Here is a 20845-nt window from a genome sequence, read left to right as displayed (position 1 = left end):
ACAATAGCAGTCTATAATGCTACAGTACGTTCTCTACATTACAAAAGTGCATTGTCCACAATACAACAGTACGTTCTCCTCAATACAACAATACATTCTCCTCAATACAACAGTACATTCTCCTCAATACAACATACATTCTCCACAATAAAAATTAAATTCAACACAACACAGTATGTTCTCTACAAAACAACAGCAGTCTACAATACAACATGTTCTCCACAATAAAACAATACATTCTCTACAGTACAGCAGCACATTCTCCACAAAACAACAGTATGTTCTCCAAAATACAACACTATGTTCTCTACAATACAACAGTACACTCAAAACAGCACAACAGCATGATTTCCACAACACAACAGTAATTTCCCCACAATACAACAATAGGTTCTTCACAATACAACAGTACATTCTCTACAATACAACAGCAGCCTACAATACAATAGCACATTCTCTACATTCTCTAAGTCACAGGGACTGGACGGGATGCACCCCAGGCTACTGTGGGAGGTGAGGGAGGGAATTCCTGAGCCTCCGGCAATGATCCTTGCATCATCAATGGGGGCGGGGGAAGTTCCAGAGGATTGGAGGGTTGCGGATGTTGTCCCTTTATTCAAGAAAGGGAGTAGGGATAGCCCAGGAAATTATAGACCAGTGAGTCTTACTTCAGTGGTTGGTAAGTTGATGGAGAAGATCCTGAGAGGCAGGATTTATGAACATTTGGAGAGGTATAGTATGATTAGAAATAGTCAGCATGGCTTTGTCAAAGGCAGGTCGTGCCTTACGAGCCTGATTGAATTTTTTGAGGATGTGACTAAACACATTGATGAAGGAAGAGCAGTAGATGTAGTGTATGTGGATTTCAGCAAGGCATTTGATAAGGTACCCCATGCAAGGCTTATTGAGAAAGTAAGGAGGCATGGGATCCAAGGGGACATTGCTTTGTGGATCCAGAACTGGTTTGCCCACAGAAGGCAAAGAGTGGTTGTAGACGGGTCATATTCTGCATGGAGGTTGGTGACCAGTGGTGTACCTCAGGGATCTGTTCTGGGATCCCTTTGCGATTTTTATAAATGACCTGGATGAGGAAGTGGAGGGATGGGTTAGTAAATATGCTGATGACACAAAGGTTGGGGGTGTTGTGGATAGTGTGGAGGGCTGTCAGAGGTTACAGCGGGACATCGATAGGATGCAAAACTGGACTGAGATATGGCAGATGGAGTTCAACCCAAATAAATGTGAAGTGGTTCATTTTGGTAGGTCAAATATGATGGCAGAATATAGTTTTAATGGTAAGACTTGTGGCAGATTGGAGGATCAGAGGGATCTTGGGGTCCGAGTCCATAGAACGCTCAAAGCAGCTGTGCAGGTTGACTCTGTGGTTAAGGAGGCGTATGGTGCATTGGCCTTCATCAATTGTAGAATTGAATTTAGGAGCAAAGAGATAATGTTGCAGTAATATAGGACCCTGGTCAGACCCCACTTGGAGTACCGTGCTCAGTTCTGGTCACCTCACTACAGGAAGGATGTGGAAGCCATAGAAATGGTGCAGAGGAGATTTACAAGGATGTTGCCTGGATTGGGGAGCATGCCTTATGAGAATAGGTTGAGTGAACTCGGCCTTTTCTCCTTGGAGCGACGGAGGAAGAGAGGTGACTTGATAGAGGTGTACAACATGATGACAGACATTGACCGTGTGGATAGTCAGAGGCTTTATCCCAGGGCTGAAATGGTTGCCACAAGAGGACACAGGTTTAAGGTGCTGGGGAGTAGGTACAGAGGAGATGTCAGGGGTAAGTTTTTTTACTCAGAGAGTGGTGAGTGTGTGGAATGGACTGCTGGCAATGGTGGTGGAGGTGGATACGATGGGGTCTTTTAAGAGACTCCTGGATAGGTACATGGAGCTTAGAAAAATAGAGGGCCATGGGTAAGCCCAGTAATTTCTAAGGTAGGGACATGTTTGGCAAACTTTGTGGGCCGAAGGGCCTGTATTATGATGTAGGTTTTCTATGTTTTACAATACAACAGTACGTTCTCCATAATTCAACAACAGGTTCTCCAAAATACAACAGCAGTCTATAATACAACTGTATGTTCTCCACAATTCAACAGTAGGTTCTCCACAATAATACAACAGTGCATTCTCCATAATAAAACAGTACGTTCTTTACAATACAACAGTACGTTCTCCACAGTACAACAGTGTGTTCTCCACAGTACAACAATACGTTCTCCACAGTACAACAATACGTTCTCCACAATACAACAGCACGTTCTCCACAGTACAACAGTACGTTCTCCACAATACAACAGCACGTTCTCCACAGTACAACAGTATGTTCTCCACAGTACAACAATATGTTCTCCACAGTACAACAATACGTTCTCCACAATACAACAGCACGTTCTCCACAGTACAACAGTATGTTCTCCACAATACAACAGCACGTTCTCCACAATACAACAGCATGTTCTTCACAGTACAACAGTACGTTCTGTACAATACAACAGCAGTCTATGATACAACAGTACGCTCTCAACAACAGCACATTCTCCACAATACAACAGCATGTTCTCCACAGTACAACAGTCCAATCTCTACAATACAAAGATAGGTTCTCCACAATACAACAGTATGTTCTCTACAACACGTACTGTTGCATGATCTCCACAAATCAATACATTGTCTACAACACAACAGTACGTTCTTTACAATACAACAGCAGTCTATTATACAACAGTATGTTAACAACAGTACGTTCTCCACAAAACAAATGTACATTCTCCACAATATAACAGCACGTTCTCCACAGTACAATACGTTCTCCACAATACAACAGCACGTTCTCCACAGTACAACAGTATGTTCTCCACAATACAACAGCATGTTCTCCACAATACAACAGCACGTTCTCCACAGTACAACAGTATGTTCTCCACAGTACAACAATATGTTCTCCACAGTACAACAATACATTCTCCACAATACAACAGCACGTTCTCCACAGTACAACAGTATGTTCTCCACAATACAACAGCATGTTCTCCACAGTACAACAGTATGTTCTCCACAAAACAAATGTACATTCTCCACAATATAACTGTAGATTCTCCACAATACAACAGTAATTTCTCCACAGTACAACAGCAGTCTACAATACTGGTGTTGGTGCATGGACAAGTGGTTAAGGCTTTGGGCTAGCAATCTGAAGTTCGTTAGTTCAAGCCTCAGCTGAGGCAGCGTGTGTGTCCTTGAGTAAGGCACTGAACCACACAGTGCTCCTGCATGTTTATAGCCCAGTGGCAGCGGTTGGTGCAGTATGGACAAGATAAGACAAGACAACAATACATTCAGTAAAGTACAACAGTACGTCCTCTACAATACAACAGCAAGATCTCCACAATACAAAAGTAGGCTATCTACAATACAACAGTATGTTCTCCACAAAACAGCAGTCTATAATACAACACAACGTTCTCCACAATACAACTCCAGTCAACAATACAACAGTACTTTCTTTACAATACAACAGCAGTCTATAATACAACAGTATATTCTCTACAATACAACTGTACCTTCTCTAAAATACAACAGTACGTTTTCTACAATACAACAGCACGATCTCCTTCTTACCCCAACCCTGATTTATTTATTTCCCCCCTCCCTTTTTTCTCTCTCACTGCCCATCACTATTTGCCTGTTCTTCAACTCCCTCTGATGGTCCCCCTCCCTCTTTCTTTCTCCCGAGGCCTCCCGTCCCATGATCCTTTCCCTTCTCCAGCTCTGTATCCCTTTTGCCAACCACCTTTCCAGCTCTTAGCTTCACCCCTTTCCCTCCAGTCTTCTCCTATCACTTCAGATTTCCCCCTCCCCCTCGCACTTTCAAATCTCTTACTATCTTTTCTTTCAGTTAGTCCTGACGAAGGGTCTCGGCCTGAAACGTCGACAGTGCTTCTCCTTATAGATGCTGCCTGGCCTGCTGTTCCACCTGCATTTTGTGCGTGTTCCTCATGTTTTTATTTCAGATTCACCATGTTTATACTTTTATTTTTAATTTATTTATTTTTATTTGGAGATACGTTGTGATAAGGGGTCCTTCTGGTCTAACAAGCCCACGCCACCCAGTACATCTCTGGACTGTGGGAGGAAACCGGAGCACCCGGAGGAAACCCACACGGTCACGGGGAGAACGTTCAAACTCCTCACAGGCTGTGGTGGGAATTGAACCTGGGTCACTGGCGCCCTGATAGCATTACGCTAACGGCTGCACTACCTTTGTCCCTCCGGCATCTTGTGCGTTTGTCCAGGTTCCAGCATCTGTTGGAGTCAAACGTTGTTTGATAATGACTCCTGTGAAGGGACGTGGCATGCCTTACAGGGTGACAGGCGCTATTGAAATGCAGTTTGCTGTCAGTCATGCTGACGTTGCAAATGGTGCCACACGAATGCAAACTGATTCTCTGCTGCTCAGCTGCAGTGTCGCCAACTCTCGATGAAAAGGGCTCTGGCTCTCATGATTTACTCTGTGGCTGATGACAACCTATTAATGCATTTTAATTTTACTTTATTACCCTGGGCGATGGCAGCTTTGATGGAGGTGCGTCTTGTAACTGGTGCTTAAGAGCTCTAAAAGTTAATGTCGTGTTTGTTCTTTACTGCGTGAGGAATTAAATACCATCATAAAAAGAACAGGCCTGAATCATCCGGGAGTGATTCAGTAATGGTTTCGAGGCAGTCTTCAGTAATGATGATTTTAAAGGAACGGCTTCTCCACGAAGACCCAGGCTTCAGATGGCGTGTGGGAGAAGAACCAGGTTCCTTGTGGTCCTTCCTTGCTACAGAATTCATTGCCACAGGAGGTGGTGGAGGCCAAGTGGTTGGGTATATTGAAAGTGGAGATTGGTAAGTTCTGATTAGCCAGGGCTTCGAAAGTTATGAGGGGAAGGCACGAGAATGGGGTTAAGAGGGATAATGAGTAAGTCATGAAGGAATGGACTCCAGGGGCCAAATGGCCTAATTCTGCTCCTATGTCATTTGTCTTTTGCAGGGAATAATCCCATCAGTCCTGCAAGCTTGCAGTGTGGAGAGAGGCTATTCATCCCATTGAGCAGAAGCTAGGTCATTGAAGGAGCTGTTTAATTAGCACTGCTCTCTGCAGTTTTATGTCATGGTGGGGAAGGGCTTGGAGAGTTGTAGGCAACTAGGACTGGCAGAGGAGAGGCCATGGTCAGCAGGGACCAGTAGGGCTGAAGGGCCTGTTTGTGCGTTATGACTCTAATCCTCTAAAGATGCAGTTACTGTGCTCTCTGCCTCTGTGCCTCTACATCTGTGCCCAATATTATTTGCCCGATAAGACTAAAAAGCTGGAATTATTCAGCTTCTGTACAGTATTGAGGACAATCTGAGCCACCATTTCAGATCATGAGAACTCTCATTCTGATGATGGATTATTGACTGGGGACAATAGTACAGTTTCTCTCTCCACGGATGCTGACTGACTTGCTGAGTAAATGCAACACCTAGTGCTTTTTAATTTTAGATTTGCGGCATTTACGGTTTTGTTCCTTTCAATCACTTCTCCATTTATTCGGAGTACAATGCCATTCATAGTTTATCACCCGTCTCTAAATGCCCTGAGCTGACCAATACCTTTGCCTCTTTCCCCACTGGCTTCCAATTCTGCCACCCCGAAAGAAGCAAACTGCTGGAGGAACTCAAAGGCTCAAGATCATATGATCAGAGGACAGAGGAGCAGAATTAGGCCATTCAGCCCATCGACTCTGCTCCACCACTCCATCGTGGCTGACTTATTATCCTGCTCAACCCCATTCTCCTGCCTTCTCCCCATATCCTTTGACACTCTGACTAATCAAGAATCTATCAACCTCTGCTTTAAATATACCCAATGACTCGGCCTCCACAGCCAAGAACCTCAATTGTCCATTTACCCCACAGATACCTCCTGACCTGCTGAATTCTTCCCTTAGTTCTTTTGTTGCCTCCCAAGCAGAGGTTCACTAAACATTGTGTTAGGTTCTCACCCCACCTCAGTGGAAAATGCCTGCTTACATTTACCCTATCTGTACCCATAAGACCATATGATGGAGGAGCAGAATTGGGCCATTAGCCCCATCGAGTCTGCTCTGCCATTTCATCATGACTGATTCAATTTTCCTCTCAGCCCCAGTCTCCTGCCTTCTCCCCGTATCCCTTCATGCACTGACCAATCAAAACTCTATCAACCTCTGCCTTAAATATACATAAAGACCTGGCCTTCACAGCTGCCTGTGGCAATGAATTCCACAGATTCACCACCCCCTGACTAAAGAAATTCTTCCTCATCTCAGTTCTAAAAGGATGCCCCTCTATTCTGAGGCCGTGTCCTCTGGTGTTAGACTCCCCCACCATAGGAAACATCCTCTCGACGACCACTCTATTGAGGCCTTTCACTATTCAACAGGTTTCAATGAGGTCACCCCTCATTCTTCTGAATTCCAGTGAATACAGACCCAGAGCCATCAAACGCTCTTCATACGACAAGCCGTTCAATCCTGGAATCATTTTCGTGAACCTCCTTTGAACCCTCTCCATAATTTTGAATCCCTCATAATTCTGTCAAATCTCTGTCAAATTTTTCCTCATTCTCCTGCACTCCCAAGGGTGGTGCCTCAGCTCAGTTGACGTTGAACCCCTTGTTGTTTCCTGTGTTAACTTCAGATTTTGATTGCCCCAACTCACTTCTGGCCAGTCTCTCATTGCACGCATTGCAAATCTCACTTATCTGCTATTCTGGGCATTATCCACAAGAGCCACACCACCAGCATGGAAGGCACATATGAGAAGCATCTGGTGGCTCTGGGCCTGTACTTGTTGGAATTTAGAAGAATGAGGGGGGATCTCACTGAAACCTGTCGAATATTGAAAGGCACAGATAGAGTGGATGTGGAGAGGATGTTTCCGATAGTGGGTGAGTCCAGAATCAAGCGGCACAGCCTCAGAATAGAGGGACGTCCCTTTAGAACAGACATGAGGAGGAACTCCTTTAGCCAGATGGTGGAGAATCTGTGGAATTCATTGCCACAGGTGGCTGTGGAGGCCAAGTCATTGAGTATATTTAAAGCAAAGGTTGATTAGGAAGAGTGTCAAAGGTTATGGGGAGAAGGCAAGAGAATGGAGTTGAGAGGGATAAAAAGTCAGCTATGATTGAATGGCAGAGCAGACTCAAAGGACAAAATGGCCTAATTCTGTTCCGATGTCTTACGGTCTTATAGAAATGACCTTCAATCAGCTTGCCCAAGTCATAGTCTGTGAAGAGACTGTGCCCAGTTGTAGCCCCTGAAGCACATCAGAGTCAGCTGTATGGCATGAAATTTGCCGCACCGTGCAATGCATAAAATAAAACTATAAGTTACAATAAGAAATGTGAAAAAACGTAAGTGCAAAAACACGACCTCATCTTTTGAGCTAGCTTACATGGGTTCATGGTCTGTTTACATATCTAATGACGGAGGTTAAGAAGCTGTTCCTAAAACTTCTGTATCTCTTCCCTGATGGCAGTAACATGACAGCTCATCTCTTGCGCTCAATGCCTCACCTGATCCTGATAAGCTTTCTTCACCACCTAGTCTACCGAGGAAGGATGTTAAAGGCAGTTTTTCACACAGAGAGTGGTGAGTGTATGGAACACCCTACAGGGGTGGTGGTAGAGACATTGAAGATAGGCACGGGCTATGTAGGAGAAGAGGGTTAGATTGATCTTTGGGTTAAATGGTTGGCACAACATCATTGGCCAAAGCTGTGATTTTCTATGTTCTGTACACAGTGAAGAGCAAGTTAAGGAATGCTGTAAACTGTGGAGTGTTGCAGAACTGAGACCCATGTACCTCCAGTCTTGTGCAAAAGTCTTAAGCTCATCTAAATCACTAGGGTGCCCAAGACTTTCTTGCAGTACCATATTTGTCAACGTAGAGCGGAGAGCAAGTCTGTAAAGTTGGCGGGAGCAAAGGACGTTGGGAATGGCAAGGGCGGAGCACCACGGGTGGGTTGTGGGACAGGTGGCAGAGAAGGGGTGCCTGGGGATGGGGGCAGATGCATGCAGCCTTGAACCCCAGGCAAGATCATTTGATTCCAAACAATTGGTTTATTGGTCATTACAGAAAGTTTCCCTGGTGCTTCCCACTCTCTCCCCTCTCCCTTCCCCTTTTCCCAACCAAGATTCCCCTCTCCCTGCCCCCTTCCCACTCTCAGTCCATGATAGAGACCCAGATCAGAATCAGGTTTATCATCACTCACATCTGTCATGAATTTTTTTTGCAGCAGTAGAGTGCAATCCATAATATAACAATTGTACTGTGCCAGAATCTTAGGCAACCTAGCTGTACATTGTGTCAAAGACTTTAGCTCGGTACTGTACAGTAACTTTTATGTTTTGCGCTGTTCTACTGTTGCATATATCAGTGATAATAGACCTGATTCAGATTCTTTGCTCGTTCATTCAGCCTATTGATTTCCTGTTTGAGGCTTCTAATGTCCTCCCACTTACTTCCCTGAGTTCAACAGCAGAAGGTAGGCGTGTAAAGAAGTTTAATTTCTTTTATTTCTTCATGTAAGCTGTGCTCCCATTGTAACTACTGATGCTGTGTTTGATCATTCAAAGTCCTGACATTACATTAAAATTATAATAGCATTTGGGACAAGAAATGGGATGGGTTGCTCAACGATCGTTAGCGAATGCCAGGAAATGAGGGAAGTGCATAAGCAGTTTAGATCAAAGGAAAATCTACAGTTCCCATCGCTCACAGGATCACACGGCACACCAGGGGCAGCTTACTGTGGGCAGAGGGCAGTCTGCTAGCTAGCGGCTAGCATAATGATTTACCAGAGATTGGGGTTCAATTCCCACCACCATCTACTACAGGGTGGGCAAACTTTTTGACTTGAGGGCCACAAAGGGTTCTAAAATTTGACAGGGGGGCCAGACCAGGAGCAGATGGACGGAGTGTTTTGGTAATACACCTCATAAGAGAAAATAAAATATCATGGGATATGTAGAAAACATGTGCTTTAATTTCAATTGAAAATGAACAAATGCATTACAACAAAATATCTGTCTTTGAAGTCCCATGGTATTTAGCTATTTATTGAAATGACTTTTAAAACACTGAAAATTAAATGAATTACAGCTTTTTTAATAGTAACAGTTATTATTTTAAAGCACTGAAAATTCTGTTATCCTTCAAGATATTATCATCATCACTCTCCTCCTGCCTGTCTTTATTTCAAAAATGGTAGGAGATGCAGGTCTACTTGTCCTGCTCCTTCTTATTCAATTGTCCCCTGTTCCAAAACTCAACAATGACCCGCACAATGACAGAACAGTGAGAACATGCCAGTATGCGGAGCGCGTTATTTGATCTGGAGCGCATTTTTTATTTTGAGAACGTACGTGCACCTGCGCACTATTCATGTCCATCACTTAACAGAAATGACATGTAACATGTAACATGTAAGGCTTATTGAAAAAAATATTTTCAAATACATTTTTTACATAACACAACGAAGAAACTTATTTTTAATTTCAGTGGGAACAGTGTTGTTGGTCTCCCTTTTTAGCCAGCGCATCAAAGTCTGGATTTAGTTTTGTTGTGGCGATTCTCAGGATGGATCTGAGGTGTTGGTCAGTTAACTTGGATCTGTGGCTGGCTCTGTTGATGTTCATGACGCTGAACGCCTGTTCACACAAATAGGTCGAGCCGAACAAAGAGTAAAGCGCAAATGTGGAGTAATACGCTGCACCTCAACAAAGGTCAACAAACATGTAGCGGTGTGCTACATGCAGCGCTAAAATTACGACACGGAGTAGGTAACTGCAATCGAAGAAAAAAACTTTATTCGAAATCCTCAGTCTCACTTTTAAGCCTCCCTCAACCTGTCCCCCTGCGCAGAGGCTCCAAAGCTCTGTGCTCACAAATCCCCGCAGGCTATCTCCCTTAGCTGGAACGCTGGCTAATTGTGAGCCGGTTCGGATGTGCCAGGAAATGGGTCGCCACAAATGTATATAGAGTGCGTCATCTATTGGGAAAACGCCAGAATTGCGGGGAAAAAACGTTAACAAGGTTTATTAATATAATTTCATCAAGTTCTGCGGGCCGGATTAAAAAGCTTAACGGGCCGCATATGGCCCATGGTCCGTAGTTTGCCCATGCCTGGTCTAAGAGGTGAAACCACATAGATGTGGTGTATGTGAGACTCCAGTAATATCTGAGTATATATGTTGGTTGATCAAACATTCTTGTTCAGGTTAAGATGAAATATTTGTTCAAAAATTTAATTAAGCGTTATATGTATAATACGTAAATGTATATATTAGAATATGTGAACATGTGTGTATATATATAGATATAGATATATTATAATAATTCCTAAGGTTGTCATAGCCGGAGGTAGTAGTGGAGATAAGCTCCCAATACCTAAAACATGTTCCAATGGTGTGCCTCTAATAGCCTCTGACAACCAAGTCCAACTCTTGGCCTTCACATGCGGCTTAGCTACTAGGCCCGGCGGAACTGTTTCTACTGACAAGAGAAGGGGCAAAGGCGGACCACTGGTGCCTCAAAACCAGTTGCTTCGGGCAGGTGGGACCTGTAGGCCTTGGAGAACAGCCCATCTAGGCGAAGGAAAACTCTGAATTTAAACCTCTGCTGCCTTGCGGCCATACCCACCCATGGGAAAGACTTCGGGAGTAAACCCCAAGTAAGAAATCTGGAGTCGGGGTCCCTAAAGCAGTTTGATGTTGTTTACAGCTTCTCTCTGACAACCTCTGTGATGACACTGGTGCCAAGCTGTATCAGCACTTGCCCTTCCCTCGAATGACATCCGTGACATGGAGAGAGACGGCTGCCTGCTACTATATATTATCGAATCAGAATCAGAATCAGGTTTATTATCACCGGCATATGACGTGAAATTTGTTAACGTAGCAACAGCAGTTCAATGCAATACATAATCTAGCAGAGAAAGGAAAAATTAAATAATAATAAATAAATAAATAGATAAATAAATAAATCGATTACAGTATATGTATATTGAATAGATTAAGAATCATGTAAAAAAACAGAAATACTATATATTAAAAAGTGAGGTAGTGTCCATTTGTGTTCAAAAAAAGTGTTCGATGTCCATTTAGGAATCGGATGGCGGAGGGGAAGAAGCTGTTCCTGAATCGCTGAGTGTGTGCCTTCAGGCTTCTGTACCTCCTACCTGATGGTAACAGTGAGAAAAAAATACATGAATTGCTTACATCATCACATTACCACATGATATGCGTGCTCCCTGCTTAAAGTAAAGGGGCGGTATGATAGTGTAGTAGTTAGAACCAGAGACCCGGGTTCATTTCCTGTGGCTGTCTGTATGTTCTCCCCATGACTGCCTGGGTTTTCTCCCACAATCCAAGGACATACTGTTCGGTAGGTTAGCTGGTCTTTGTAAATTGTCCTTTGATTAGGCTTGGGTTAAATCGGGGTGAAACGGCTCGAGGGACTGGAAGGGCCAAGTCTGTGCTGTACCTCGATAAATAAATAAAATAAAGAACAAACTAAGATGCATGTCTCCCTGCTCTCTTGTTTTCCTTTGAATTAGTTTAATGTTTTGCTGGTATAAAACATATCCCCAGGTGATCCGGTTGCATCCCACATTCCAAAGATAAGCAGGTGAGGGTTAGTAATGCGATGTCGGGTGCCGGCAGTGTGGCTGTCCCCAGCACATCCTCGGACTGGGGCATCGGATTATTCCAATCTCCAAACTGTAATGTATGGATAGCTACTGGCTCCACATGAGGAACCACCTGGCTCTCAACTATCATTCAACACACTGAATTATTCAATGTCTCATTTCAATGAAAGGCCTCTAATGCTGCTTTAGATTCCTAATTATTTATCTTCTGTAAATTGGAGCAGAATATTTTATTCAAATTAGCACATTCTCCAATACAGGGAAAACATCACTGAGCACAGGTAAGTAGAGTTACATACAAAACCTCAACAATAGGGCAAGATAACATCCATTTTTATAGCGGCCTTGAGGTCCTCAGGGACTTCCCAGGAGTGTAAGCAGGAAAATATGGACAGGCAGCCTCCTGAGGAGAGTGGCCAGGTTTAAAGAGGAAACTTCAAAGTTCAAAGTACATTTATTATCCAAGTACACATTTACATATATATACACACACACATGACCCTGAGATTAACTATAGATTTGTGGGGAAGACAGATGTCGGGGTTGTATAGCATAGAGACATAGAAACATAGAAAACCTACAGCACAAGTCCTTCAGCCCTCAAAGCTGTGCCAAGCATGTACTTACTTTAGAGATTACCCAAGGTTACCCATAATCTATTTTTCTAAGGAGTCTCTTGAAAGACCCTATTATATCTGCCTCCACCACCATCACCAGCAGCCCATTCCAATCACTCACCACTCTCTGCATAAAAAACTTACCCCTGACATCTCCTCTGTACCTACTTCCAAGCACCTTAAGACTGTGCCCTCTCATGTTAGCCATTCCAGCCCTGGGGAGAAGCCTCTGACTATCCACACGATCAATGCCTCGCATCATCTTGTACACCTCTATCAGGTCACCTCGCATTTTCCATCGCTCCAAGGAGAAAAGGCTGAGAGTTCACTCAACCTATTCTCATAAGGCATGCTCCCCAATCCAGGCAACATCCTTGTAGATCTCCTCTGCACCCTTTCTATAGTTTCCACATCCTTCCTGTAGTAAAGTGACCGGAACTGAGCACAGTACTCCAAGTGGGGTCTGACCAGGGTCCTATATAGCTACAACATTACCTCTCGGCTCCTAAACTCAATCCCATGGTTGATGAAGGCCAATGCACTGTATGCCTTCTTAACCACAGAGTCAACCTGTGTAGCAGCTTTGAGTGTCCTATGGACTCGGACCCCAAGATCCCTCTGATCCTCCACACTGCCAAGAGTCTTACCATTAATACTATATTCTGCCATCATATTTGATCTACCAAAATGAACCACCTCACACTTACCTGTGTTGAACTCCATCTGCCACTTCTCAGCCCAGTTTTGTATCCTATCGATGTCCCGCTGTAACCTCTGACAGCCCTCCACACTATCCACAACATCCTCAACCTTTGTGTCATCAGCAAACTTACTAACCCATCCCTCCACTTCCTCATCCAGTTTATTTATAAACATCATGAAGAGTAAGGGTCCCAGAGCAGATCCCTGAGGCATACTGCTGGTCACCGACCTCCATGCGGAATATGACCCATCTACAACCACTCTTTGCCTTCTGTGGGCAAGCAGTTCTGGATCCACAAAACAATGTCTCTTTGGATCCCATGCCTTCTTACCTTCTCAATAAGCCATGCATGGTGTACTTTATCAAATGCCTTGCTGAAATCCACATACACTACATCTACTGCTCTACCTTCATCAATGTGTTTAGTCACATCCTCAAAAAATTCAATCAGGCTCGTAAGGCACGACTTGCCTTTGACAAAGCCATGCTGACTATTCCAAATCATATTATGCCTCTCCAAATGTTCATTAATCCTGCTTCTCAGGACCTTTTCCATTTACTTACCAACCACTGAAGTAAGACTCACTGGTCTATAATTTTCTGGGCTATCTCTACTCCCTTTCTTGAATAAAGGAACAACATCTGCAACCCTCCAATCCTCTGGAACTCTCCGGTCCCCATTGATGATGCAAAGATGATTGCCAGAGACTCAGCAATCTCCTCCCTCACTGCCCATGGTAGCCTGGGGTACATCTCTTCTGGCCCTGATAACTTATCCAACTTGATATTTTCCAAAAGCTCCAGCACATCCTCTTTCTTAATGTCTATACGTTCGAGCTTTTCAGTCCACAGTAGATCGTCCCTACAATCACCAAAATCCTTTTCTGTAGTGAATACAAAGTATTCATTAATAGCCTCTGCTATCTCCTCTGGTTCCAAACACACTTTTCCACTGCCACACTTGATTGGTTCTATTCCCTCATGTCTTAACCTCTTGCTCTTCACGTACTTATAGAATGCTTTGGGGTTTTCTTTAATCCTTCTCACGGCCCCTTCTGGTTCTCCTAATTTTATTCTTAAGCTCCTTCCTGCTAGCTTTATGATCTTCTAGATCTCTATAATTACCTAGTTTTTTAAACCTTTCGTAAGCTTTTCTTTTCTTCTTGACTAGATTTTCAACAGCCTTTGTACACCAAGGTTCCTGCACCCTACCACCTTTTCCCCCTTTCATTGGAACATACCTATGCAGAACACCACACAAATATCCCCTGAACATTTGCCACATTTCTTCCATACATTTCCCTGAGAACATCTGTTCCTAATTTATGCTTCAAAGTTTCTGCCTGATAGCTTCATAGTTCCCCTTACTCCAATTAAACACTTTCCTAACTTGTCTGTTCCAATCCCTTTCTAATGCTATGGTAAAGGAGATAGAACTGTGATCACTATCTCCAAAATGCTCTCCCACTGAGAGACCTGATATCTGACCAGGTTCATTTCCCAATACCAGATCAAATACAGCCTCTCCTCTTGTAGGCTTATCTACATATTGTGTCAAGAAACCATCCTGAACACACCTAACAAGCTCCACCCCATCTAAACCCCTCACTCTAGGGAGATGCCAATCAATATTTGGGGAATTAAAATCTCCGACCATGACAACCCTGTTATTATTACACCTTTTGAGAATCTGTCTCCCTATCTGCTGCTCGATGTCCCTGTTACTATTGGGTGGTCTATAAAAAACACCCAGCAGAGTTTTTGACCCCTTCCTGTTTCTAACTTCCATCCACAGAGTCTCAGTAGACAATCCCTCCATGGCATCCACTTTTTCTGCAGCCGTGACACTATCTCTGATCAACAGTGCCATGCCCCCACCTCTTTTGCCTCCTTCCCTCCCTGTCCTTTCTGAAACATCTAAAGCCTGGCATTCGAAGTAACCATTCCTGTCCCTGAGCCATCCAAGTCTCTGTAATGGCCACAACATCATAGCTCCAAGTACTGATCCACGCTCAAATAGACACATCTCAAGCCATCAGTCTGAGAGTATTCCTTCTATATCACCTGCCTATCCTCCCTCTCACACTGTCTACAAGCTTTCTCTATTTGTGAGCCAACCACCCCTTCCTCTGTCTCTTCAGTTTGGTTCCCACCCCCCAGCAATTCTAGTTTAAATTCTCCCCAATAGCTTTAGCAAACCTCCCTGCCAGGATATTGGTCCCCCTTGGATTCAAGTGCAACCTGTCCATTTTGTTCAGGTCACATGTATACTGCATACATGCTTCGATAATAAATGTACTTTGAATTCTTGAATCCAAGAGTAATAACCATAACAGAATCAATGAAAGATCACACTAACTTAGGCATTCAACCAGAGTGCAAAAGACAACAAACTGTGCAAATATAGAAAGAAGGCAATAATAATAATAATAATAATAATAATAATAATAATAATAAAGTAAGCAATAAATATCGAGAACATGAGATGAAGAGTTCTTGAAAGTGAATGTATTGGTTGTGGGAGTATTTCAATGATGGGGCAGGTGAAGTTATCCCCGTTGGTTCAAAAGCCTGATGTTTGAGGGGTAATAACTATTCCTGGACCTGGTGGTGTGAGTCCTGAGGCTCCTGTACCTCCTTCCTGATGATGGCAGCGAGAAGAGAGCATGTCGTGGATGGTGAGGGTCCTTGATGTATGCTGCACTCCTGCAACAGAACTCCATGTAGACTTGCTCAATGGCGGGGAGGGCTTTACCCGTGATGAACTGGGCCATATCCACTACTTTTTGTAGGAATTTCCATTCAAGGGCATTGATGTTTTCATACCAGGCTGTGATCAGCCAATCAAAATACTCTCCACCACACATCTATAGAAGTTTGTCAATGTTTTAGATGTCATGCCGTCTTGCCAAATCCTAATGAAATAAAGACGTTGCTTTTCTTTCTTCGTAATTGCATTTACGTTGCTGGGCCTAGGACAGGCTCTCCGAAATAACACTGAGGAATATAAAGTTGCTGACTCTCTCCACTTCCGATCCTCCAATGAGACATGGTTTATGGTCTTCTGGTTCTCTTCTCCTGAAGTCAATAATCAGCTCCTTGGTCTTGCTGACATTGAGTAAGAGATTGCTGTTATGGCACCACTCAGCCAGATTTTCAGTCTCCTTCCCACATGCTGTTCCAACAGCCAACAGAAGGTCACTGCAGTTCACCAGCACCATCGAGCGGGAGAGATCTGATGGAAGCCCCGAAGTGCAGCAATGAGGTAAATCCAGGGTTCCAGGCCTGGAGGCCAGGGTCCTGTCATCAGCGAGTCCAGAGTTTGGGGTTCTGTCATTGGCGTGCCCATAGCTTGAGGCCTGGAGTTCGGGGTCCCGTCAACAGCAATATCTAAGAGCAAAGCCCGAAGGTCAATCACAAGTACAGAAGTCGAGGTCTGAAGGCTGAGGCCCTGGGTCTACAAGTCTGTGATTCCACTGTGGAAGTTGCCCGCCCAATATCTGTGAGACCGCTGAAAGCCCGGAGGCCTGTCCTGGGATTGGATGATTGTATGTTATTAGATACCTGCTGTACATGTTGTATGTTCAGAGATGCTCTTCTGCACACAATAGAGTCTTTTAAGAGCCTCTTATACTGGTACATGGAGCTTAGAAAAATAGAGGGTATGTGGTAAGGAAAAGGGCCTGTAATGTGCTGTAGATTTCTAGGTTCACTGTTGTAACGCATGATTATTTGAGCTACTGTTGTCTTCCTGTCAGCTTGAACCAATTTTCCCGTTCTCCTCTGACCTCTAGCATTAAGAAGGCATTTTCTACCTCAGAACGGCCGCTCACTGGAATTTTTGTGTGTTTTTTGCACAATTCTCTGTGAACTCTACAGACTGATGAAAATCCCAGGATATCAGCAGTTTCTGAGATACTCAAACCACCCTGTCTGGCACCAACTATCATTCCACGGTCAAAGTCACTTAGATCACGTTTCTTCCCCATTCTGACAGTTGAACTGAACAACAACTGAACCTCTTGACCATGTCTGTGTGCATTTATCCTTTGAGTTGCTGCCACATGATTGGCTGATTAGATATTTGTATTAACAAGCAGGTGTACAAGTATACCCAAGTAGGCCGCTAAGTGTAGTCTTCCTATAGACGGAGAACTGTATACAGGCCTATACCAACTAAAGTGTCCATCTGGGCTTGTCCCATTTGCCTATGTTGGCCTCTGACCCTTTTCTATCCATGCATCTGCATGAATATCTTTTAAATATTGTAATTGTACCTGCCTCTACAGCTTCCTCTTGCAACTCAGTCAATATACTCATCACTCTCTGTGTGAAGATGTTGCCCTTCAGGTCCATTTTAAATCTTTTCCCCCTCTAATATGAATTTATGCCCTCTAATTTAAGACTCGCCTACAATGGGAAAAAGACTGTGGTCATTCACCTTACCTACATCCCTCATGATTTTTATTTTGCTATATTGATCGCTATTCATATATCCACAGTCACTATTTTGAATTCTGTTACTCGCTATTTTGAAGTTTGTTTGCTATTTTGAATGTTTTGCACCTTGATCCAAAGGAATGGTGGCTTGTTCAGCTATGCATGATAATTGAACTTGATTTGATGTCATTTTATAAACTTCTCTATTGTCATAAGCCAAAGCAGAGTGGATGTGATGGGTGAAGGAGAGAGGAAGCTTTGTGCTCCATCTGGACTCCTTCCTGGATTGTTCTGTCTCTCTCTCTCTCCCTCTCTCCCTCTCTCTCTCTCCCCCCTCTCTCCCTCCCTCTTTCTCTCTCTCTCCCCCCCAACTCTCTCTCTCTCTCTCTCTCTCTCTCTCTCTCACTTTCCCCCTCTCTCCCTCCCTCCCACTCTCTCTCTCCCCCCTCTCTCCCTCCCTCTTTCTCTCTCTCTCCCCCCCAACTCTCTCTCTCTCTCTCTCCCCCTCTCTCTCACTTTCCCCCCCTCTCTCTCTCCCTCCCACTCTCTCTCTCCCTCCCACTCTCTCTCTCTTTCTCCATCTCTGTCTCGATCTCTATCTGTCCTCTCCGTGTCTGTCTTTATCTCTCCCTCTCTCACTCTGCGTCTGTCCATTTCACCTTTTCTCTCTTTCTCTCTCTGTCTCTCTGTGTCTCTCATTAACTCTTTCTCTCTCTCTGTCTATCTTTCTATATGTTTGTCTATCTGTCGGCCTCTCTCTGTCTCTGTCTTGTTTGTGTTGCTGTTTTAACCAGCTGTGAATTTGCTGCACTTTCTGCCTTCGTTCGTACATTGCTGGTGTAAATAGGCCACATCACTATTTTAACTTGTTTGTTTCTATGACAACAACCATTAGCCTCAGTCTCCGCTTGGGTGCCCACTCTCTGAGTCTGGGACAGGACTGGAATGGGGCGGCTGAGGTGCGGGGGAGAGTCTGGTTGTGCAGGAACATGACTGCAATTGGGCAAGATGGTGAGTGGGGGGGAGAACTGCAGGGGGTCGGTCGACTGCCCTGGAACAGCAGGGTGGGGGAGGGAGGTTGGGAGGGGGGTAAGAGGAATAATATGAGAAGCTGGATGGTGGTAGGTGGACGAGGCAGGAGTTATCACTCAGGTTTATATTTTAAGGGACACGAATCCCAGCTATCTGACTCAGGGTACTCCTGACACAGGCTGTCAACGCAAAACCATCTCTTTGCCTCTGTAGATGCTGGCTGACCTACTGAGTTCCTCCAGCCATTTGCTCAGCTGTCCCAGCTCACATGTGTTGTTGGTACTGGACAGGATGGCAATCTGGAAAATTTTACTCCCTCAAAGTCCTACAGCCCAGCAATATGCCCTTCAGCCCAACTACCCCATGCTGACCAAGTACATGGGTGGAACGGTAGCATAGCAGTTAGCATAAACCTATCAGCAACCTGGGTTCAATTCCCACCACTGTCTGTAAAGAGTTTGTACATTCCCCCCTAGAGGGTGTGGGTTTCCTCTGGGTGCTCTGGTTTCCTCCCAGAGTCCAAAGATGTCCAAAGGTTACTTGGTCACGTGGGCTCGATGGGCCAGAGGGCCTGTTTCCAAACTGTATCTCTAAGTAACAAAATATCCCATTTAAGTTTGTCCCATTTACCCGCGTTTGGACTGTTCCAATCCATGTCACTGTCCGGATGCTTTTTCAATGCTTTTAATGATTCTACCTCAATCACTTCCTCTGGTAGCTCATTGCGTACGTTGGGTGAAAAAGTTGCCCCCTCAGGTTCCTACTAAATCTCATCCCTCCTGCGTACTTTAGTCCCTGATTTCCCAACCCGGGGAAAAAGACTATGAATATTCTATGTCCCTCATAATTTTATACATCTCTAAAATCACTCATCCTTCTTCTCTGCTTTTTTTTTCTTTTATAAGTCAAAATTCAAGTCTTCTCTGAGGTTTTACCATTCCAAATCCATCTGACCCACAACGTTCCACAAACTCTTTCAATCCTTGATTATCATGAACTTCAATGGCTCCGTCACAGGTAACCGTGCTTTCGACTTCCAAGGCCCACAGTCCTTCCCTGAATCAACTCTCTCTGAGATTCAAACTTGAAGGCAGAGTACAGGGTTAATGGTTAATGGCAGGGTTAATGGCAGAATTCTTAGCAGTGCTGAGGAACAGAGGGATCTGGGAATCCACATCCATAGGTCCCTCAAAGTTGCTACTCAAGATGGTTAAGAAGGCAGCAGGGGTCTGAGTTCAAGAAGCACGAGGTAATGTTGCAGCTCTAGTTAGACCGCACTCAGAGTGCTGCATCCAGTTCAGATCCCCTCATTGGAGGAAGAAAGTGGCGGCTTTAGTTTCTTATGGAGCCTATAGCATTTTTCCCTCTTTTACTGTGAATGCCTGCAAGGAAATAAATCTCCAGGTTGTATATGGTGACATATACAGTATGTACTTTGATAAAAAAAGTTACTGTGAACTTCAGAGAAGGTTCTGAGGAGATGTAGCAGGATGCTGCCTGGATTAGAGAGAATATCTTATGATGTCAGTTTGAGCAAGCTGGAGTGAAGGAGAATGAGAGGTGACGATAGAGGTATACAAGATGATAAAAGGCACAGACAGAGTGGACAGTCTGAGACTTTTCCCAGGCAATATAATTTTAAGAAGATTGGAGGAAAGTATTGGGCGAATGTCAGGTGTGAGTTTTCTACACAGAGAGTGGTGGGTGCAGGAAACGCCTGCCACTGCTGAGGGTAGAGGGAGGACATTGAAGAGACTCTTATACAGGCGCATGGATGGAAGAAAAAGATTAATCTTAGAGTGGTTCTTATGGGTATGGAAGCTCCAACGCTGCAGAGGGCTCCATCACTGGCACCAGCTTTCCACCATTGAGGAGATCTTCAACAGGCAACTCCTCAGGAAAGTGGCATTCATCATTAAGGACCCCCGGCAGCCAAGACAAGCTCTCTTCCATTACTGCCGCCAGGGAGGATGTACGGGAGCTCGAAACTGTGCACCCTGTGTTTTAGGAAGAGCTTCTTCCCGTCTGCCATCAAATTTCTCAGTGGGCCATGAAGGCGCGAGCTCTCCCTCACTATTTTAAACAAAAAGATGCTGCCGGTGCTGGAAATCCTGAGCAACACGCACAAATCGCCAGAGGAACTCAGCAGCTCAGGCGGCACCTATGGAGGGGAATAACCAGCCAACTTTTCAGGCCAAGGCCCTTCATCAGGACACTCTTTTTGCATTATTAACTCCTTATTGTAAACTTCTCACGTCTTGCACTGCGGCGCTTCCGCAAAGTAACAATTTCACAACTTATGTCATTGATAATAAACAG

The sequence above is a fragment of the Hypanus sabinus genome, chromosome 6 (assembly GCF_030144855.1).
Source record: "Hypanus sabinus isolate sHypSab1 chromosome 6, sHypSab1.hap1, whole genome shotgun sequence".
Taxonomy (NCBI): Eukaryota; Metazoa; Chordata; class Chondrichthyes; order Myliobatiformes; family Dasyatidae; genus Hypanus; species Hypanus sabinus.
This window is presented reverse-complemented; position numbering follows the sequence as displayed.